This window comes from Diabrotica virgifera, chromosome 6 (assembly GCF_917563875.1).
Source record: "Diabrotica virgifera virgifera chromosome 6, PGI_DIABVI_V3a".
Classification (NCBI taxonomy): Eukaryota; Metazoa; Arthropoda; class Insecta; order Coleoptera; family Chrysomelidae; genus Diabrotica; species Diabrotica virgifera.
Window position 1 is genome coordinate 205,523,222 of NC_065448.1, and position 24,519 is coordinate 205,547,740.

At 30.4% G+C, this 24,519-nt stretch overlaps 1 non-coding gene across 1 annotated transcript; it reads left to right on the forward strand.

Moving 5' to 3' along the window:
* Nucleotides 1-23,572: 23,572 nt before the first annotated feature.
* On the forward strand, nt 23,573-23,690 carry LOC126887544 (U4 spliceosomal RNA). The gene has a single exon (XR_007699108.1). It is a non-coding gene; the product is annotated as a U4 spliceosomal RNA (small nuclear RNA).
* The last annotated feature ends 829 nt before the right edge of the window (nt 23,691-24,519 follow it).

A 24,519-nucleotide genomic window follows, 5' to 3' on the forward strand; every position in this document is an offset into this window, starting at 1 on the left:
TTTACATTTTTTTGTAAAATAATTTTGCAGTACATATTTAGAATTATTTTTTGTCATTTTTTTATTAAATTAATAGTATAAATTTTCTTCTTTCATAAACTATCCAAAGTATTAGTGTAACTTCATAATTTTCTGACTTATAGCGTTGCAAAAAAAATTAATTTGGGATAAACAAATTAAATACCTTTTAAACTATTTGACCAATTGCTTTGAAATTTAGGATATTATTTAAGCACCAGAAGTCTCAGCATTCTGTGTAATAAGAACGTTCTAAGTTAATTTTTACATAAGTTATGAATATTTATAAAAACTCAAAATGTATGATTTATTTTGCAATTTTCTAAGCAACCAATAAGGATAGACATATTCAGCAAACGCCATATTGAAGTTTTTTATACGATTTATGAGTTTTTCTCACTCTCAAATTTGTTTAAAATACCTAACTTTTTGGTAATAGACGAAAAAGGCGAAAATTTACCGTTTTTTGATCTTCATTCGTTTATAACTATGTATATCATCAAAATCGGCTGCAGGAAACATATAGGTTATTATGTATATATGTCCATATTACTCAAAAAATTTGGTTTCGGCCTGGAGGGGGTTGTGTCACCAACAGGATATTTTTTTCCTTATTTCTCTGAACTATAAACATTTTTTTAGCTGGCAATTTTCTGTTTTGGAATTAGATTTTTGTTATCTATCTTAATTTTCTAAAAAAGAAATAGTTTATTTCATATGTAAAGTAAAATAATTAGTGCATTTTAAAGGCTACATCCTAAGCTTTAAAAAAGCACTTATAAAACTGTAATAGATCTATTCAAACTTGAGTTATACCGTCTTAAAGTGGTGGTAATTCTATAAAACTACGAAGATTTCAAATAATACATTTTTTGAGACGTCATATCATTTGAATTAAATTTTTAAGATTTTTTTTAATAAAACATAATTTAGTAAGATGCTTGAAAGGTAAGTTGTGCAGAATTGGGAGTTTTATAAGAAAAATTGTATTAGTTACATATTTTTAAATCATTTTTAAACAAAATTCATGTAAGGCTCACTTTCCGCCCACACCGTACTTATGCCTATACATTTTATTTCTTTCTATTATAACCATAAGATAGCTTAATTATTCTTCTTTCATGTTCAATTTGTAAAATTTCATTTGATCCATGAGTTAAAGAATTACATTAAAATAACTCAACCGTGCACTTCGCCTTACGTTAGTTTACAGTGCGCCAATGTTTGTGAGAAGGGTGACTTTAGCGTTATAAATAAAAAATTATAGAAGATACAGATTTAATTTTAGAAAATTCTTTATATAAGGTTTTTTTTGTAAAATTTTCTGAATTTTTGAATGGTCAAGTCAGTTTTTCTCTAAAATTTATATTTTCGGAGCTATTTAAAAAAACATCTAATTTCGTAGTTCATTTGTTTAATAAAAAATGAAGCACCCACTTCTTGAGTAGAACTTTTTGATATGTTGTTTATTAAACATTTCCTAATAAAATTACAAAAAGTTCTATCTTGTTTGATTTTTTCCGAAGTGAAAATCTACAGTATCGGCGCTAGGGTAGCAGGCGCCCGCCTGCAAAACTAGCATAGGCGCCCTTCAGTTTCTTTTAAATTAATATTTTGTATCACACCAGCAGAAAAAAGCCCATTTTGGCGCCCCCCAAACAAGGGCGCCCGCCTGCAGTGCATCCCTTTCAGGCCCGTTATCGCCGGCCCTGAAAATCTATATGCACTCCCCTACACGGAATTTACGTTAAAAGTTATCGTGACAGTTATCTGTTATAGTTATCTTAACTTTAACGTAAACATTAAAAATAACTTCGGTGATTCATCACAGGGCTGAATAGTTGCGAAATATGTATTTAAGTTAAGTTATCAGTGAAATCTACACAGTAAAAACATTTTTTATAATCTGTACAACCTAATCTGAAGTGTATTGCACTTCTTATAATAGTATTGGTATAAGTTGTATAGGAGTCTAAAATCGTAAATCTTCATAAATTCGTAAAATGCGAGTGTATAAAGGTCTACATAGTACATAGCCACTAGTGGAGCAAGCATCTCTATTACTTCCGTTTTGTAAAACCACACGCTATCAAGACCCAACAAATCTTCGCCAATGTAACGGGAATTCTCTACAGATATGTATTGTGAACAGGTAGACGAAGTACCTATGGTATTCTGAAGAAGTCAACCGTAACAATAAAAGTAAATATTTATGTAGCTACATTCTTGTAACTCAGAATTTTATCTATATAGTTCACTTTAAATTTGGTGTTCATAAATAACACTTTAAAAATGTCAAAAAAATAGTTTAATAAGTAATGGAAGAAAAAAGTAACAAATGGTTGATATAGATATGTAGAACTATATGTATATAATAAGAAGAAATATGATTAGATTTAGGATACAATAGAAGATTTGTATTGCATTTGGGGATTTTTATGGTCCAGGGAGAGGATAGGCTATATTGGAAATAACGATTGGAAAATTGAAGTGATTATTTTGAAGACTAAGTTTTCACTCTAATGGCATATAAAACAACATATTGCTATTATACACCCCACCAGAATGAAAACAATCGGAACCTTCTCTGGTTACACCTCCCAGGCTTCTACAATATGCAAGCCATACGGATGCTGAGACTAACGAAGATGAGGGAATTCTACAATTTACAATTCACGTCCCATCTGCTCAGCGCGGTAAAGTTCCAACGAGAATGGTTCCCTTCATACTGTAATAAATAGTGTGATGTTACTGCCTTCTAGGTCGTAATTAATTAAAACTCTCTTCTTAGTTCAAATACATTATATTATTTACTTTTAACTCCGTCTACGATTAACCATAACAATGGGTTTACATATCACAGTAATGACCTACCGTCACATTGCTCAATTACTAACTACTATAAATAATTATAACGATAACGATGATCCGTATCATCGGGTGTTCACTTATATACATGATGAACTCTCGCAACCTCACGCTCGGCCTTGGTCAAGGGCGAACGATGAATGATATATGTTTTTCTTTGAATAACACATCTTTTGTACAGGGTGATATTACAATACCACACCTCCCCGTTTTGTTAAAATTACATATTTTTAAAATGTGATGCTCCTCTTTCCCTTTTACAAAAATGTTTATGGTTACCTAATACTATTTTGAAAAATTAAATTTCCTAACTATGCTAACTAACTGTAACATTACATTTCAGATCAATCAATTTTTCCCTAAACATGTATATTCTTTTTCCTATTTTACACAAAAGTTCATATTTTCCCTATACTAAACTGGTATTTTATAACCTATTACTAGTTCACGTACTTTCACGTCGTGTCTTTTCGTCCTTTTTCCCGTTCACTAATTCACTTCATCAAAACAGTGTCCACAGTGAATGAAATTGATCCTAACTTTTAAATAGTCTTTTAGTGCCTATAAGCCGTAACTAATCTAATTGTAATAAAATCTCGACTTTAATACTTCCTAAGCTAAGCTAAATATTACCTAAACTTCTATTAAATGGTATATAAAAAAAGAATTTAACGTTACTTTACTATTTCATCTTATTATTTCAGTCTTATTTTGATTTATTTATATACGCCTTACTAACTTTAAAATATTGTACCTATAATAGAAATGTAATCTCTCTAAAACTTTTAATATGTGTCTCTAAAAAACTTCTAATAACTCTCTTGTACCTATAATAAAGATTTAATCTCTCTAAGAACTTCACTTTTTGTGTCCCTTTGCTTACTATCTACTAACACTATTGTAAGATATTGTCTATCCTTAATTCAAACACTTCCATTTTCCGCGAAAATTTAACCTGAATTCATTATATACATTTAAAAATAAGTTATTTATAATTTACGTTACTTTAGAAAAAAAATTACAACTTTAATTCTTAGACAAAAATTCAATGATTAGCTACTTATTTGCTTAGTATCTTCTTAATTTTGCTTGTTTATTTTGGCATTTTTTATGTTTCTTCTTTCATTTTTCCCACATATTTTAATAAAATTCTCTTTTTCCTTTCTTTTCTTCTTGTCTGGTTCTACAACTCATATAATTCATTTTTCTTCATATAATAGCACTTCTACAGTGTACATAATTCATCTTCATATACATATTTCATATAACAATCATATATCATTTATCTCATATATCACTTCATATAACATCATAATCATCACTTCATATACTAGCTCCGATACCTTCGTTTTACCTTAATAAAAGAGGTTTCACTCGGATGTCTTAGTTCTCCGCCAATATTAACCCCGAATTTTCGCCCTGATCTGTACGCACCATTAAGGTGGTATAGTTAACTCAAAACACGAAATAGGTATTTTATGCGGTTCAAATTCTTCTAAAAATATCACAACCTCAATCCCTTGCTTTGAGGCCGTTGTTTATTCACAAATAATCATGAATAAAATAGGTACCCTTCAAAACACAGAGTGGGTCTCTAATAAGCTTTCAAGCTTCTATAAATCACTTCCTAATTTGACAATACCTTCCAGTACCTTCCTAATTTGACAAGAGCAGTGGGTTTCTTATTGTCTGTAGTTGCCTCATAATATTTAGCTTATAATATTGTTAGTTATTCTTCTTATCTATATAGTTCTTCTCCAAATTCCTTATCTCGACTCATCAGGTCGGTTCGTTAAAAACATATCTCTTGCTTATAGCAATGTTTGTCTTAAAGCTCTTATATCAACGTATGTCATCACTAATCATTATTCATTAAAAAAATATCATTTATCACTCAAAAAAATATTAATTCAGGTTCATATCATACAAAATTTAACACAAAATCGATTAAAATGTATCTATAGAATCAATAAATATCAATAATAAAAAAAATGGCTAATAAAAATTCAATAATAGTATACATATTCGTCAATAAAAAAAATAGCATATGCAAAAGTTAGATAAAAATATTCAAAATAAGTTTATATCTCAAACTTCGATAGAAATTTTTGGAAAAAATTCGATATTCCATAAAATATTCAAAAATAACCGTACTAAAAATCGAAATCGGATAGAGATTTTTCAAATAAATTCAATAAAGATTCAAAATTCAATAAAAATTCAAGAATAGCATATATAATAAACTTCGATAAAAATATTCAATTCAAAAATCACTTCATGTTTCAAAATTCATAGATATTCTTAAAAAAATCGATACTTCATAAATTATTCAAAAATCAGCAAAGATAAATATTTAATGTTCAATAATAATATAAAAACGAAGGAAGCATTTTTAATAAAGATAGACATTCTTACTTACATTTTATCACTTTGTCTTTGTTCCCTGGGTTCTCTGCATCTTCGTCCTGGTCCATCTTCGCCGTCTGTGTTTCCAATTTTTGTCGCCCATTGTCAGAAGATTCTCCCAATTATTTACAGGAGCGCCATGTAATAAATAGTGTGATGTTACTGCCTTCTAGGTCGTAATTAATTAAAACTCTCTTCTTAGTTCAAATACATTATATTATTTACTTTTAACTCCGTCTACGATTAACCATAACAATGGGTTTACATATCACAGTAATGACCTACCGTCACATTGCTCAATTACTAACTACTATAAATAATTATAACGATAACGATGATCCGTATCATCGGGTGTTCACTTATATACATGATGAACTCTCGCAACCTCACGCTCGGCCTTGGTCAAGGGCGAACGATGAATGATATATGTTTTTCTTTGAATAACACATCTTTTGTACAGGGTGATATTACAATACCACAATACTCCAATCAGAGTAAATGTAAATCAAAAATGAATAACCATTTTCAATTTCGTTGCAAAACGAAAATACAGCCGAACCATATTCTAGTCCAATCAGAGAGTGCAGCAAGCACCTCTACCGGTTTGAAACTTATTAGTCTCTCATCAGGAAGCACATATGCTGCTCTCCCCGTTCCAACCAAAACAAACCCCAGCGTGCAGTCCCGGATTGCAACGAACGAAATGGCATAGATGCCCTAGCGTCAACTGCTACAACAAGACTAAGTTTTCACTCTAATGGCATATAAAACAACATAATGCTATTCTACATCCCACCAGAATGAAAACAATCGGAACCTTCTCTGGTTACACCTCCGAGGCTTCTACAATATGCAAGCCATACGGAGGCTAAGACTAAGGAAGATGAGGGAATTCTACAATTTACAATTCACGTCCCATCTGCTCAGCGCGGTAAAGTTCCAACGAGAATGGTTCCCTTCGTACTCCAATCAGAGTAAACGTAAATCAAAAATGAATAACCATTTTCAATTTCGTTGCAAAACGGAAATACAGCCGAACCATATTCTAGTCCAATCAGAGAGTGCAGCAAGCACCTCTACCGGTTTCGAAACTTATTAGTTAGTCTCTCATCAGGAGGCACATATGCTGCTCTCCCCGTACCAACCAAAACAAACCCCAGCGTGCAGTCCCGGATTGCAACGAACGAAATGGCATAGATGCCCTAGCGGCAACTGCTACAACAAGACTGCTAAATTGTAGAATTCCCTCATCTTCCTTAGCCTCAGCATCCGTATGGCTTGCATATTGTAGAAGCCTCGGAGGTGTAACCAGAGAAGGTTCCGATTGTTTTCATTCTGGTGGGGTGTAGAATAGCATTATGTTGTTTTATATGCCATTAGAGTGAAAACTTAGTCTTGTGAAAACACGTTAAAAAATAGAAACAGTAATACTTAGAATAAAACTAACAAAAAGAATGACGAATTTACCTCAAGAAAAAAATTAGATACTTTTTTATTAAACTTGATAGTTTTTCATATTTTTTGTTGGCAATTGAATTTAAAGAATAAATAATAATACAAATTGTTCTAGCGGGAAATTTTGGCAGTATCGCTGAAATTATCAATATCTTGTTTTAGGCTGTTGGTAATTTCGGCATTCACTTTTTTTTTGTAAGTATAAAACAGAAAGTCAAAATATCACCTAAAACAAAAAGCTTAAACCCTTGAGGTTAACTCGAAGGTAAAACAATATTCAAAACACAATTTTAGTATGTATAACAAAAATGTATAGAAAAAATGCATGCAACTTTAATTTTTTTTAGTGAAATGCATAACACGTTAAAGAATAGAAATAGTATTACTTAAAATAAAACTTATAAAAAGTATGACGAAATTACCTCAAGAAAAAAATGTGATATTTTTTTATTAAATTTAATAGTTGTTCATATTTTTTGTTAGCAATAAAATTAAACAAACTTTATGTTAATACAAATTGGTCTAGCAGGAAATTTCGGCAGTACTGCTGAAATTACCAACACTTTCTTTTAGGCTGTTGGTAATTTCGGCATTCACTTTTTTTTGTAAGTATAAAACAAAAAACTAAAATACGACTTAAAACACCAAGTCTAAACCTTTGAGGCTAACCTGGAGGAAAAACAATATTTAAAACACAATTTTAATATAAACAAAAATGTATAGAAAAAAATGCTTGCAACTTTAATTTTTTTTAATGCAATTCAAAATACGTCAAAAATTAGGAATAGTATTACTTAGAATAAACCTTACAAAAAGGATGACGAAATTACCTAAAAAAAAAGAGATATTTTTTTATTAAGCTTAATTATTGTTTTTTATATTTTTTGCTGACAATTAAACTAAATAAATAAATCTGGTGTAGCGGTAAATTTCGGCAATACCGCTGAAATTACCAACACTTTATTTTAGGTTGTTGGTAATTTCGGGTGCTCTATTTATTGTAAAAACAAAGCCAAAACGTAAAAATACGACTCAAAGCATTAAATTCAAACCTTACAGACTACTCCGAACACAAAATAATATTTTCAAATACAAGTAAAATGCAAGAAAAAAGAATTTTAAACATCCGTACAGATCACTTACCTTATAAGATCGCAGATTCGTCTTCCTCAATGTCTAACACACGAGTAAACTATGATTTTTTAGGCCGGCACGTAGTTATTTATTCCAACCGAAATTATTTAATATTGTTGCCAGATGTATAGGGAATGAGTAGAAATGCCTATATTTTAATTTCTTTTATTGTGAACGTTAATAAATTTAATAATTTGAGAAAACCGCCGAAATAACCCTTACCGCCGACATTACACTCGTTTACCTTACCTAAATTCTATTGACTGGGATAATTTTATCGTATTGATTTAAAATTTGGAGGTTATAAACAGGAACACCTGAAAACATAGATATTTATTTCATAATAAAACATAGATATATATATATATATATATATATATATATATATATATATATATATATATATATATATATATATATATATATAAAAGATGTAAATCTTTGAAACACACTCAGTGATCAAAAGATCTAAGTTATTGGTTTACCGACCAAACGTAACTAAATCAAACAAATGAAATAGAGAATGTGGAAAAATCCCCTTACGAAAAATTCACACATCCACCATTTCAGGTTGGGAAAAATTTCTTGAATAGAATCAAATATCCAAACACCTGTTCTTAAAAATGTGTTTCGCCCTCTTCAACCTCTCTGGGCTTATCAATAAAGATGAGAGGTTGAATATCTTTAGACACATTCCATCAAAAAACAACATTCGAGACCCAGACATAGCAGGAGCGTATATCTACGCCGCATAATCTGACCATGACAGCCTCACGTTTTAATTCCCTAATTACTATAAGTAAAATATATGTTTGAAAAACAAAAAAACAAAAGATGTAAATCTTTGAAACACACTCAGTGATCAAAAGATCTAAGTTATTGGTTTACCGACCAAACGTAACTAAATCAAACAAATGAAATAGAGAATGTGGAAAAATCCCCTTACGAACAATTCACACATCCACCATTTCAGGTTGGGAAAAATTTCTTGAATAGAATCAAATATCCAAACACCTGTTCTTAAAAATGTGTTTCGCCCTCTTCAACCTCTCTGGGCTTATCAATAAAGATGAGAGGTTGAATATCTTTAGACACATTCCATCAAAAAACAACATTCGAGACCCAGACATAGCAGGAGCGTATATCTACGCCGCATAATCTGACCATGACAGCCTCACGTTTTAATTCCCTAATTACTATAAGTAAAATATATGTTTGAAAAACAAAAAAACAAAAGATGTAAATCTTTGAAACACACTCAGTGATCAAAAGATCTAAGTTATTGGTTTACCGACCAAACGTAACTAAATCAAACAAATGAAATAGAGAATGTGGATATTGTTTTTTGATGGAATGTGTCTAAAGATATTCAACCTCTCATCTTTATTGATAAGCCCAGAGAGGTTGAAGAGGGCGAAACACATTTTTAAGAACAGGTGTTTGGATATTTGATTCTATTCAAGAAATTTTTCCCAACCTGAAATGGTGGATGTGTGAATTGTTCGTAAGGGGATTTTTCCACATTCTCTATTTCATTTGTTTGATTTAGTTACGTTTGGTCGGTAAACCAATAACTTAGATCTTTTGATCACTGAGTGTGTTTCAAAGATTTACATCTTTTGTTTTTTTTTTTTTTGTTTTTCAAACATATATTTTACTTATAGTAATTAGGGAATTAAAACGTGAGGCTGTCATGGTCAGATTATGCGGCGTAGATATACGCTCCTGCTATGTCTGGGTCTCGAATGTTGTTTTTTGATGGAATGTGTCTAAAGATATTCAACCTCTCATCTTTATTGATAAGCCCAGAGAGGTTGAAGAGGGCCAAACACATTTTTAAGAACAGGTGTTTGGATATTTGATTCTATTCAAGAAATTTTTCCCAACCTGAAATGGTGGATGTGTGAATTGTTCGTAAGGGGATTTTTCCACATTCTCTATTTCATTTGTTTGATTTAGTTACGTTTGGTCGGTAAACCAATAACTTAGATCTATTGATCACTGAGTGTGTTTCAAAGATTTACATCTTTTGTTTTTTTGTTTTTCAAACATATATTTTACTTATAGTAATTAGGGAATTAAAACGTGAGGCTGTCATGGTCAGATTATGCGGCGTAGATATACGCTCCTGCTATGTCTGGGTCTCGAATGTTGTTTTTTTGATGGAATGTGTCTAAAGATATTCAACCTCTCATCTTTATTGATAAGCCCAGAGAGGTTGAAGAGGGCGAAACACATTTTTAAGAACAGGTGTTTGGATATTTGATTCTATTCAAGAAATTTTTCCCAACCTGAAATGGTGGATGTGTGAATTGTTCGTAAGGGGATTTTTCCACATTCTCTATTTCATTTGTTTGATATATATATATATATATATATATATATATATATATATATATATATATATATATATATATATATATATATATATTATGATTTATTTTCAATGCCGTATTTTGAATCCAATTAAGTTCAAAAATAGACTTTCTAAATTACACAGAAGTTTTATTTTGTATCAAATAAACATTGTTCTGCTGCTCATATGTTTATTTCTTCATCGCTGTTCCTTTCATACTAGAGCTATTTCTGTTTTTTGTGTTAAAAAGAATGTTAAAAATTTGTGTTTTTTTGTCAATAAACTTCATATTGTCCACATCCGTGTAGAGAACATGGTGTCAGGATTGGAGGAAGTAAAGTTTTGACAAATGCATTTCAGATTTATAGTGTCATAATTTAATCCTATGAATAATAAATGATGCAGATAAACAGTTTTGTTAAGGAATTAATCCAACCGCAGAATACACAAAACAACACACATCATCAAAGTAAATATTTTTGTTTGGGCTTCTGATCTTATCTGCGTAAATCTCTTATCGTTGAGAGTCATACACTTGATTAAAAAATAAAATTAAAAAATACGAATAACTATTTAATTGGTCATTTAAAAATCCTTTTTGATTAAATATCTGGTTCGGAAAAACCAAAATATAAAATTAATTATTTATGAGCTATTCCAGGTCAAATCAACACACCTAATTTACCAACCCTCTTCAGATTTGGTTATAATAATTTGTAATATTTATAGTGGCTAACAAGGGAAACAAAAATAAAAAATTTTAAATTTTTATCTCGAGACGTTTCCAAAAAATATGGTTATGTAAAATTTTCCAAAAAGGTCCAAAAACACCGCGACTGTACTTTATTGGAATGGTTGTAGAAGTTGACCTGATTGAGCTAGAATGCTGGGAGAGGTGTCATTTTGCAGCATTTTTAAAGCTCGTTACAGTGATATATACAACATGATTTTATGATAAACAAGTTTTTCTCAAACAAAAAAAATATATTTTGATTAAGTTTTTTTTTTCAAAAAGTACATAATTTAAAATTTTCATAATATTCCTACAAATACATAGTACTGTTGTTAATAACATATAAAAATTTTATCATGGGATGGTGATGGGTTTAACATAAAAAAAATAAATTTCACACATACAGTATGGTGCAAATGAAAGGAATAAATTCGTAATGTCGCAAGCGGGCGACTTTAAGGAAAAATCCCAAAATAGGTCGATTTTTATTTTTAAATTGAAATTTTTTGGCATATAAATCATACTAGTGACGTCACCCATCTGGGAGTGATGACGTAATCGATGATTTTTTAAATGAGACTATAGGTCGTGTGTTAGCTCATTTGAAAGGTTATTTAATTCTCTGTTCAGTAATATAAACAATAAAATAATTATTTATACAGGGTGGCAAAAAAGTTTTTTAAATTAAAATAATTGACAAAAAAGAAGAATGTATGTACCTAATTTATGTGTTTCTGGCAACAGTAAAATATATTTTAAAGTAAATAAATTACATACAATCTTCTTTTTTTTGCCAATTAATTTAAATAAAAAAAATATTCTTTTCATTTGCACCATACTGTATGTGTGAAATTTATTTTTTTTTGTTGAACCCATCACCATCCCATGATAAAATTTTTATATGTTATTAACAACAGTACTATGTATTTGTAGGAATATTATGAAAATTTTAAATTATGTACTTTTTGGAAAAAAACTTAATCAAAATATATTTTTTTTGATTCAGAAAAAACTTGTTTATCATAAAATCATGCTGTATAAATCACTGTAAAGAGCTTTAAAAATGCTGCAAAATGACACCTCGCCCAGCATTCTAGCTCAATCAGGTCAGGTTCTAAAACGATTCCAATAAAGTATTATCGAGGTGTTTTGTACCTTTTTGGAAAACTTTACATAACCATATTCCGGAAACGACTTGAGATAAAAATTTAAAATTTTGTATTTTTCTTCACCTAATCATCCACTATGAGTAGATACTCTAAATTTTAACAAAATCTAAATAGGTCAGGAAAAAAATTAATTTAAAGTGTGTTGATTTGACCTGGAATAGCTCTTATTTGTTATTTCTGCTCCCACGTCGGAAGTAGTTTTCAAAGTACATTTTTCAAAAATTCAATAAATTGTATTGTTTAGCTGGGTTTAGACCGTCGTGAGACAGGTTAGTTTTACATGGTTTTACCCTACTGATGACTCGTCGTTGCGATAGTAATCCTGCTCAGTACGAGAGGAACCGCAGGTTCGGATATTTGGTTGACGCACTTACTCGAGCGGGTAATGGTGTGAAGCTACCATCCGTGGGATTATGCCTGAACGCCTCTAAGGCCGTATCATTTCTAGTCAAAGGTGGCAACGATATCTCTTGGAGTTCCGAGAGTCGAAAGGCTCAAAACAATGTGACTTTACCAGGCAATCGTAGTTCGCTACGACTGTCGCACGAGCCCTTATTTCCGTTGAGATTATCGGTTTACGGTGGGATCGATCCTTGCCAGTAGACCAGATCTTTAGACGGACGAACATGGGTATTATAATCTTTTCGATGTTGGAACTCGGAATTGTCTGTAGACGACTTACGTACCTGGCAGGGTGTTGTAGTGTTGTACCTGGTAGAGCAGTTTCCACGCTGCGATCTATTGAGACTCAGCCCTCAGCTTGGGGATTCGTCTTGTCGGTTAGACGAGACCCCTGGTAATATATATTAAAAAAGCTACTATGTTAACCTCGTCTATGGCCACAATTTATAATTTGTAATTCCAATTTTCACCGAAAACCTAACTGGTTATTGTCAAAAAAATATAAAATTCTGCCAGATCTTAAAACAAATTCTTAGTGGGGCACCGCGGTTAAGATTCTAACACTGCAGAATTAATTTTGTTTTTATTTTCTTTGTGATTCAAAACCTCCCCCTGTTTCTAACGCCAAAAACGGATTTTTTGTGGAATGCAATAAATTTAAAAAGGTCAAAAAATTGACACGCATAGCTAAGGCTTTTACAAAGCGTGTCTATTTTTTTTTTATAGATCCGTAGGTTGAATGTACATAACCTCAAAATTATTATTTTAGACGCGTATAACTTTTTTTTGAGATGGCTGTAGATCTATTTTTTATTTTGTGCATTTTATCAAAAACTATATTTCTAATTTTTTCCAGATTTTTCAATAAAGTGCGCCGAAAACCCAGAAGGGGCGAAAATCGGTTTTTATAGGTTTTTGGGGATTGTCCCCATTTCATAGAGTTCAAAATAGATAAAATCAAGGTTTTCTACAGTTTATATTATATATAACTTGAAGTAAATAAGTCCTTTAGGACATTAAAAAAATTAAATAAACGCGTTCAAAACCCCCGAAAATCATGTTTTCACTGTTTTTAATGGTCTATGCAAGTTTTTGCGGAGTTCATCATATTTTTGAGATCGATGCAACCTGAATCATTTTTTTAAATTTATTTTGCCTTCTGTGTGATTAAAAACTAAGACTCAGCTCAATGTTAACCAACTACTCTCCCTTTTATCCTCCCCTAGCACTAAAAGACGTCATTTTTTAAGGTTATATTTTTTTAGGTGGTTTGCAATCAGTTTAAAAATTTCAAAAAAATCATACTCATAGTTAAAGCTTTCAGTGGTGTATCTAGACATTTGCCTTGGGAGGTCAAATTTACTTTAGGGGGGACCTTCCAATGAAAAATCAACCAAAATACATAAAAAAGATAAACAAATACTGCATAAAAGACATAAATAATAACTTATATGCGTTAAGATCCCTTAATTTTCCTAATTAGCCTGTTTACTTGATTGAATTTGTGTGTCTGTGGTTTAAGTTTCATGTCAGCTAATATATTTTTATGTTTCCACAATTTTTTTCCTTAACTTTGGACCTTGTTAAGGGAGGAAATTTCCCCTTTTTCCTTCCCCGTAGATCCGCCACTGGAAGCTTTTATATACAAAATATGTCTATTTTTTATACACTTGCAGGTTAAGTGTACATAACATCAAAACGGATTTTTTTCTGGTATAACTTTTTTTTGAGATGGCTGCAGTTCAATTTTTTTTTGTTTCGTCAATAGTTTCACAAATAGTTTTAAACTATATTTTTAATTTTTTCCAGATTTTTTCGCAAGTTCCTCCTTCAAAAATTAGGAAAATAGGTTTTAGGGATTTTGGGGGATATTTCCCATTTTATAGACTACAAAATAGATCAAATCAAGGATTTTTGTAACTTTATGTAATTTGAAGTAACTGAGTCATTTAGGACATTTAAAATTAGCCGAAAAACGTTAAAATCCCCACAAAACTCAAACGAAACGACCACGTTTTAGGGCTTTGAACGCGTTTCTCAATTACTACTACTAGCTGAATTATCTACTTCGAATTACATATAACCTATAAAAAAACCTTGATTTTATCTATTTTGAAGTTTAAAAAAATAGGGAAAATCACCAAAAACCCCTAAAAACAGATTTTGGGTTTTTGAAGGTGGTGCGCTTAACGGAAAAATGTGAAAAATATAAATTAATACAGTTTTTGAATAAAATACACAACATAAAAAATAAACCTGCAGCCATCTCCAAAAAAGTTATAGGCTTTAAAAAATACATGTCAAGGACTCAAGGTCATGTTGTACCTACACTCAACCTATGGCTCTATAAAAAAAGACATGTATTTTAAAAGCCTCAACTATAACTGTGGATTTTTTGAAATTTTTAAATTTATTGCATCCCACCTAAAAAGAAATAAAAACGAAAATATGACGTTTTTGGCGTTAGAGTGAGTGAAGGGGGGAGGAGTGGAGTAATATATTGTAATCACATAGAACGTAAAAAAAATGCAAAAAAGTAAATTCAGGGAGTGAGGGCATTTTGCCAATGTTAACGGGGGGAGGGGGGCACCTTTTAATTCATCATCATTCTCTTTGCCTTATCCCTATGCGGGGTCGGCTTCCCTAATTGCATTTATCCACACAATTCTATCTTGGGTCATATCAATGTTAATCCCCTTTACCAACATGTCCTGCCTTATCGTCTCCCCCCAGGTCTTCTTTGGTCTTCCTCTCCTACTCCTTCCAGGAATCTGCACTTCAGCTATTCTTCGTATTGGGTGATTAACGTCTCGACGTTGAACATGACCAAATCATCTTAACCTATGCACTCTCATTTTGGCATCAATTGGTGCCACACCTATACTTCCCCTAATATACTTATTTCTAATTTTATCCTTCTTTGTCACTCCACTCATCCATCTAAGCATTCTCATTTCCGCCACGTGCATTCGTTATTCCTCTTTCTTTTTCACTGCCCAACATTCAGTTCCGTACATCATAGCCGATCTAATGGCTGTTTTATAGAATTTTCCCTTCAGCTTCATTGGAATTTTTCTGTCACACAACACACCACTCGCTTCTTTCCACTTCATCCATCCAGCCCTAATTCTACTGCATGCATGTCCATCAAATTTCTCCATTACTCTGTAATACCAATCCTAGGTACTTAAAACTATTGCTTTTCACAATCATTTCACCATCCAAAGATACCATTTTATTTGTAGTAACTCCATCTTTAAATGAACATTCCAAATACTCTGTTTTTGTCCTACTAAGTTTTAAACCTTTTTCCTCCAGAGCTTGTCTCCACTGTTCCAGTTTTTGTTCTGAGTCTCTTTCACTATTTCCTATTAACACTACATCATCAGCATACATTAGGCACCATGGAATGCTACCTTGTAGTTTCGCTGTTATCTGGTCCAAAACTAATGAGAATAAATAAGGACTAAGCACCGAGCCTTGGTGCAATCCTACTTTCACCTGAATTTTATCAGTCTATCCCACACCTGTCCTAACACTAGTCGTTACTCCCTCATACATATCTCTCACAATCTTTACATATTCGCCAGGGACTCCTTTCTTATTGAGTGCCAACCACAGAATCTCTCGAGGAACTCTATCATATGCTTTCTCAAGATCAATGAATACCATATGAGCGTTGGTCTCTTTATTCCTGTATTTTTCCATCAGTTGCCTTACAGTGAAAATTGCATCTGGTCCGGGGGGGGGGGCGGCACCTTTTAATTGAACCACATATTTCAATATAAATTTTCTAACTGGGTATTACATACATGTTCAATTAGAAGGTGAGAAAAATAGTAGCTGAATCTAAAAAGTAGGTAACCGAAAAATAATTAAAATAAAACAATCATTAACGAGCATAGCGCGACAAGAATTATATGAATATTATCTGTTTATCCCCAAGAGACACATTGACGCCACAATTTAACACAAGGAGCAAGTTAATGATATTTCAAATTTCAATACAATACTATAAACCGCAAAGTAAACAAAACAAAATGCAAATTAATAGTATTTCCCATTTCTAATTGCATACCAATTTATTTTACTCTTGCTTATGTAACTTTTTGTGGAAAATGCGCTGCAGTGAAATGAATCACTCTACAAATTTGAAATGAAGAAAGGAGTCTTGGTTATTTTTGGATGTATAACTTATACTGCATAGAATCCCAAACATTTTCCGGTAATCGTTAGACGAAAATAAAAGTTTTATTTTTAGAAATACTACGTAAAAAAATATTTACGTAGAGGAATCTAAATTTGTATACCACCGCACGATATAAAATATTTGGGTATCCATAGTAGATAGTAAATAAAAACAGAATTGTTGGAAAAATATTGTCAAATAATGGTTATATTACTTTTGTATTTGGAATTCTTTATTTATGTATAATATTTATACAATTTTGTATTTAGCGACAATGACAATAGTCCAGGATAATAAGGATTTTCTCGGGACACTCAAAGATCCAGGTAGCTGACTACTTTTTTAGTTATTGTAGACCTATAGGAAGGAAACCTACCCAGGGACGTATTTAGGGGTTGGCGAAAGAGGCGCTCGCCAAGAGCGCAAGAGTGAGGGGGCGCAAAATTAGCGGAAGAAAAACTTTTAGGAAATCCAAGATTTTAATTTTATAAACTAAGCATTTTTCATACTTTCGATGAAAAAATATGATGCCGCATTCTAGCAAAATTAAAAAGATAAGGGAATACATAAATGTATGTCATAAATGAATTCGCATCAATTGAAGCACGCAAAGTGAAATATTAACAATAATAAAAGATACCAGGTTAATTCAACAAAATTAAATTGACTAAAAATTTAAATTTTAAATCAAAAATACTACGTAGGCTATAAAACTGTTGTAGGCTATTATTTATTATTATATATCAATATGTTTTCGCTTAAAGTAATGTAACAGAAGTGCATAGTTATGATAGTTTATGTAAGTATAAAAAAATATGTAAGTACATTTTCTCATGAATGTAACATATTCACAAATTGTGAATCACAATATTACATGTAAAGTAGTAGTGAGTAAAAGAATTTTATAAGTAAGTAAAATAAATAATGTTTCAAAAATACCTCCCTTATTGTTATTGTTTTTTGAACCCATAGCCCGATCAGGGGACACAAAATTTTACGAAAACCTCAAAAAAAATAGAGGATGGATGAAAATTTGGGAATAGGTAGTTGAAATTGTCTATTATTATATAAGAAAAAGTTTACAATTCTACATCCCCTCCATTTTACAAAAATTGGGAAATGCGGGGTGAAAAATATTTTCTCGGGGGTGAAAAAATATAAGTTTAAAATAAGTTCGAAATTGTATAAAATTCTAAGTAACTTTTGTTCTATAGAGTTTTTTTACTAAGTTAATACTTTTCGAGTTATTTGCGAGTGAATATGTTCATTTTTGACAAAAAAAAAACATGTTTTTGGATGACTTTTCGCAGAAAACTCAAAAGTAAGTATTTTAGCGAAAAAAATATTCTCAGCAAAAATATAGCTTATAAAAAACTGAAAAAAATGGTGTATGCATGAGGTCTGTAGACCCAGCAGAAGCAGAGTTGTAGCTAATGAAAAGTAGGTTCTTCTTCGTCAAATTCCAAATCGAATATTTCAATTTGAAATAACCCAAACATGGAGCTCTTTTCGGGGAAAATTCAGTACAACTTTTTTAAAGTGGTTAAAAAAAAGGTTTATTTGTGTTTTCTAAAAAAACTTCTAACAATAAAAGTAAGTGAGTTACGCTTAAAATATTGCTGGTCTTTTTTATTTTTTGCTAAAAAAATCGCGAAAATCATCCCCTAATTAGTTTCCCAAATAAAATTAATCGTTACCGCTTCACAAGTTTCTTTACTTATGTATTTTTTATATTATCTATAAGTTTCATTGGTTCAAAGTAATCATTTTTGAAAAAAATTGAGTTTAAAATAAAACATTTTTTTTTAATTTTGAAGAAAATGGAATTTTTTATGGAATTAACTTAAAAATTATTAGTAATACCAAAAATCTCAAAGAGTAATAAAATGTTCGTCTTGCTTTTCTGAATATTTTTGATTTTTTGTTTTCTTACTAGACAAAAATTGGATATGCTATACCTGTTCAAAATTTGCCTAAACTCGTGATTAGTTACTCGTTTAAGCCATTTTAACTACAGCTTTTTCAAAGAATAACCACTTTGAACCGATGAAACTTACAGATCATATAAATAATACATAAGCAAAGGAACTTGTCAAGTGGTAATGATAAAATTTATTTCTGATGCTAATTAGGGGGTGATTTTCGCGATTTTTTTTACCAAAAAATAAAAGGGACCAACAATATTTTGAGCGTAACTCACTGACTTTTAATGTTAGAAGTTTTTTTAGAAAACAAAAATAAACCTTTTTTTAACGACTTTAAAAAAGTTCAAATTAATTTCCCCGAAAAGTGCTCCGTTTTTTGAGTTATTTCACATTGAAATATTCGATTTGAAAGTTGACGAAGAAGAACCTAATTTTCATTAGGTACAACTCTGCTTCTACTGGGTCTGTCGACCTCATGCATACACCGGTTTTTTCAATTTTTTATAATCTATATTTTTGCTATGAATATTTTTTTCAATAAAATACTTACTTTTTGAGTTATCTCCGAAAAACCGTCCAAAAACATGTTTTTCTTTTGTTAAAAATGAACATATTCACTCGCAAATAACTCGAAAATTATTGACTTAGCGAAAAAACTCTATAGAACAAAAGTTGTTTTGAATTAGTCATTTTATTCAATTCCGGTCTGATTTTGAATGTATATTCCCCTCCACTTTTGTAAAATTGAGGGGATGTAGAATTGTAAACTTTTTCTTATATAATAATAGACAATTTCAACTACCTATTCCCAAATTTTCATCCTTCCTTTATTTTTTTTTTGGGGTCAGATTGTTCTTTGATCGGGCTACCAGGCCTAATACATTTTAAAGTAGTAGTTGTAGTAATTTGCCTACAACTATTTAAAAATTGTTATATTACAGTCCTGTAAATTGTGGGTGAAATTAATGGGAGTCTCGTTTTTTGTGGGAGGGGGGGGCGGGATCATTGAATTTCGCCAAGGGCGCACGAGTGGCAAGATACGTCCCTGAACCTACCTGTTTCCTGCTTAGAGTTCGCGTCCGTTTTTAATTATTAACAATTTAGTGCAAAAATCGCGATTTTTTCGATTTTTCGCACTCCATTCAAAAACTAAATAGTTGACATAAAATCACAAAATTCAGTTTTTTAGAACATTGAAAAACCTTCAAAATGCCGATTTTTGAAAGTTAAAAAGCTAATTTGTTTTTACACTAACTGCAAAATAAATGAACATCGGTATTTATTAATAACTTTTACTAAAACTACCTTAGAACTTTAGTGCTTCACCCAAAGTTGTATATTGGGGTACTTAACAAACCGTCAAAATTTGAGACCGATCCATTAATTAGTTTAAGAGTTATTCTATTTGTTTATCACAGAGACCTTTATTTTGCAATAAGATAAGACAGAAAATAATGAAGATAGAGCAATTCTGAGTATGCCAAATGAAAGTATGTAGAAGAGTGATAGTATCAAAATATAATTAAAAAAATTAAAAAAGTAATTAACATAGTCAAAAATTATAATGCCAAATTTTTAAAATTTTGTAGTTTATAAACATTTAGAATAACTTTAAAAATGTTGTCCGTAGAAATAATCTTTTTATATATTCGAAAAGATACTACAGTATAGCCCGAAATAAACAGTGCTGAAACTGAAACATAGGTTTCTCTTTCTGCATGCTGTCATACCCAAATTAACTTGTATAGACCTGCCAAGTAATTCTTAACAATTATTAGTTATTAATAATTGTTAAGAATTACTGGGCAGGTCTATACAAGTTAATTTGAGTATGACAGCGTGCATAAACTGAAACCTATGTTTCAATTTCAGTACTGTTTACATATTTCGGGCTATACTGTATTTTAACACGAATTTTCAAATAAAAAAAAATAGCCTGGGCTCTTTTGGGACAAAGTACAAAGTTAGCCATATGCTTTTTTTAATTCACAGCTAATTTGTTTATAATAATTAAGAAATCTCATTAATGCCATTTTAAAGAATGGGATTTGTATTTTTTCTAAAAAAATTTGCACAAACATTATACCTTCACAGCACCCTCTATGATTTTTAAAAAATGTAGTGCAAACGATTACTAGGGGGAACAATACCGAAAAAGCAATTTCAAACGAATATAATTTGCTGTATCTCCGGATCAACTCAATAGATTTTGATCTTTCTTTTTTAATTGATATGTCATTTTTACGTACATTACAAATATGCAATTTGTTTATAAATTTATTAATTAATAAACAGTCTAAATCAGTCTAATGATCACAGAAAAAGTTAAAGTACACTTTAATAAATAAATGATTTTTATTAGATAATTATTTATTGAAGATAATTTATTTATTAAAGTATACCTTAACTTTTTCTATGATTAATAGGGATAGTATGATTAAAATCATGGATTTTTGGAAAAAAATTATTTTTTCAAAAATTGTTTAAACAAATTAGACTGTTTATTAATTAATAAAAATTTCTAGACAAACTGCATATTTGTAATGTACAGAAAAATTACATACAAATTAAAAAAAGAACGATCAAAATATATTCAGTAGATCCCGAGATATAGAAAATGATATAGAAAATGAGATCCCGAGATATAGAAAATGATATAGAAAATGATGAATGGCAGTTTTAAGTTGCTTCTTTTTTTAGCTTTTAAACTCATGCATTTGTCGGTTCCCAGCTCCCCCTTCACTTACCACGACTAGTCACCAATTGAACTACATTTTAAAAATTCGTGTAAAATACCAGCTTTTCTAATATGTAAAATTGTATGTATTCTACGGACAATATTTTTAAAGTTATTCTAAATGTTTTTAAACTACAAAATTTCACAAATTCGGCATTAGGATTTTTGACTATACATATTAGATAATTTTTTTATCGTTTTTTAGTACATTTTGTAGTATCAGTTTTCTACTTTCATTTGGCATACGCATTATTGCCCTATCTTCATTATTTTCTGTCTTATGTTATTGCAAAATAAAGGTCTCCGGGATAAACAATTAGAATAACTCTTAAACTAATTAATGGATCGGTCTCAAATTTTGAGGGTTTGTTAAGTACCCCAATACCCAACTTTGGGTGAAACACTAAAGTTCTGAGGTAGTTTTTGTAAAAGTTATTACCAAATAACGATTTTCACTTATTTTGCAGTTTGCGTAGCAACAAATTAACTTTTTAACTTTCAAAAATCGGCATTTTGAAGGTTTTTTAATGTTCTAAAAAATTAAATTTTGTAATTTTATGTCAACTATTTAGCTTTTGAATGGGGTGGAAAAAATCAAAAAAATCGCGATTTTTGCACTAAATTGTTAATAATTAAAAAACGGACGCGAACTCTAGGCAGGAAACATGGTAGGTTTTCTTCCTATAGGTCTACAATAACTAAAAAAGTAGTCAGCTACCTGGATCTTTGAGTGTCCGGAACATGGTCTATTTCTAGCTTTTTACCCTGGAGTACAATGGAAATCATAAACTTGGCACGGACTTCTAGTCTAGTAAAATAAAATGACACTACATGTAAATCAAAATGTAAATTCGTACAGGTTGAAACAAATTTTATATCAAAGTTTATGTGGGTACAAAAGATATTTTCAAGAAAGTATCCAAATCATACAAGGGGATCATTGTTTAAATAATTAAAATGGGGTCATTTTTGCAAAAAAATTACTTTTTTAACTGCTCAGGTCAATCAATTACCAATGAAGGTCTATAGGATTGTTTTCTGCAAAGTTGAAGGGTAAATCTTTCACATAAGGCTTACTAAATTAAATGTGACCCCCTATTTATTTAAATAATTATACATAAAACGTTAAAAATAAATTTGCAAAAAATGATTTTTAGCGTTTTAAATAAGCATTATAAAATATCTTATTTTCCAGGAGCAGTTGCGCTATGTTATCAGTAATAATAAAAAAAATTGGTCCAAAAATTTTTAATATTTTTTGAGATATTGAATTTGTTTTTTAAATGTTTGCCAAGTTTGTCTTGTTTGCCAAGAAAAAAAAAGAAGAGGAAAAAAAGACAAAAAAATTTGTTAATTAGTGAAAAATTCCCAGAAATCCAATTATCGAAACGGAATTTCAAAATATTTAATCCCCGCGACGTTATTAAAAAAACAAATTATAAACAAATTTGAATAATTTTCAAATGCCATTTTAGGGGAAAGTTTAATTGAAATTTGAATGTATTAATACATTTATCGAAAATATACATAAAAATAAAAATAATAAGATTTAATACAGGTGAATATTTCTTTGGCAATAACCGCGTTTTTGCAATTGAAAATATAGTAACATTTAATAAACAAATTCAATATCTCAAAAAATATTAAATATTTTTCGATCAATTTTTTTTTGCTTAATTTTGGTAACATAGCGCAACTTAATTTATAAAATAGGATATTTTATAGTGTTTATTTAATATGCTAAAAATAATTTTTTGTAAATTTGTTTTTAAAGTTTTATATACAATTATTTAAATAAATAGGGGGTCAAATTTAATTTAGTAAGTCTTATGTGAAAGATTTACCATTCAACTTTGTAGAAAAAGATCCCATAGACCTTCATTAATAAGTGAATCACCTCAGCAGTTAAAAAAGTAATATTTTTTGCAAAAATGACCCCTTTTTAATTATTTAAACAATGATCCTCTTGTATGATTTGGATACTTTCTTGAAAATATCTTTTGTACCCGCCTAAACTTTACCTGATATAAAATTTGTTTTAACCTGTACGAATTTACATTTTGACATTTTTTTATTTTATTAGGCTATTCCTGGTTAGACATCATTTACACAATAATATACAAATTAACATGGTGGGACCGAACCTGTGATTGGGGTGCTCTTCAGTACAGGTCGGGATAATCAGGAAGCTGTGGCGATGTCGTAACCAATGAGGTTTTTCCGAGGTGCGATTATTGCTAGTTGAAAACTTAACCACTGATCGGCTCATCCGACCAAATTTTTATATCCCTAGTTAGTTTTAATTATTTCGCTTTCTGTTCGCTATTTATTAAGTTACAGGGGTGAAAACGAAGAGAAAAAGTATGATTTTTAATTTCAAATATATTATTTAAAAGAATCTTTTTATTTATTATAAGGGACTTTCGGCCCTCGGTAATAATGCAATCTTTCATTCTGCGTTTAAATTTTTTAAATATACTCATTAGTTTTCTCAGGATTAAAAAAATTAATACATTTAAAAAGCATTTGAGCGACATTTTGCGCAAGTAGTATACATTTTTGTAATCAGTATTTCTATTCAGTCAACGCTTTTAAACGAGGTGTCACATGATGTACTTTCCCATTTAAAAACATCAAAGTTATGACTGTCTCCTGAAGAGGGATCGCGTAAAGTTCGAAACATCGATGAAGAATATACTATGATTATTTTTAAAATCGACCTGTATGAGTGTTTTGTTTATGTGCTAAAAATAAATGAGTTAATATGGGGGGGGGGGGGGGAACACTTACTCTAGCGCACTGTATGTAGGTTTGGTTGTAGATCTGTAATATTGACTTGACTACATATTATTATTTAAATAAAATTATATTATTAATTTTATCTGAAGTGAAAAATTGCTAGTAGCTATTTAAATTGTTATACTAAAACGTGCTTAAATTTGTATTATAGCTATAACATTAACATAATAGGTGATTTATATGTGCATTAAACAAATTGAATATTGATAAGTTTGTTTTTAATATGTCAATTTCATACCACGTAATTTATATAGTATTAAAATATAATAATTTATTTGCAATAGGGAACTTGCATAAAATTTTAAATTCGAAAAAAATGGTATAAATC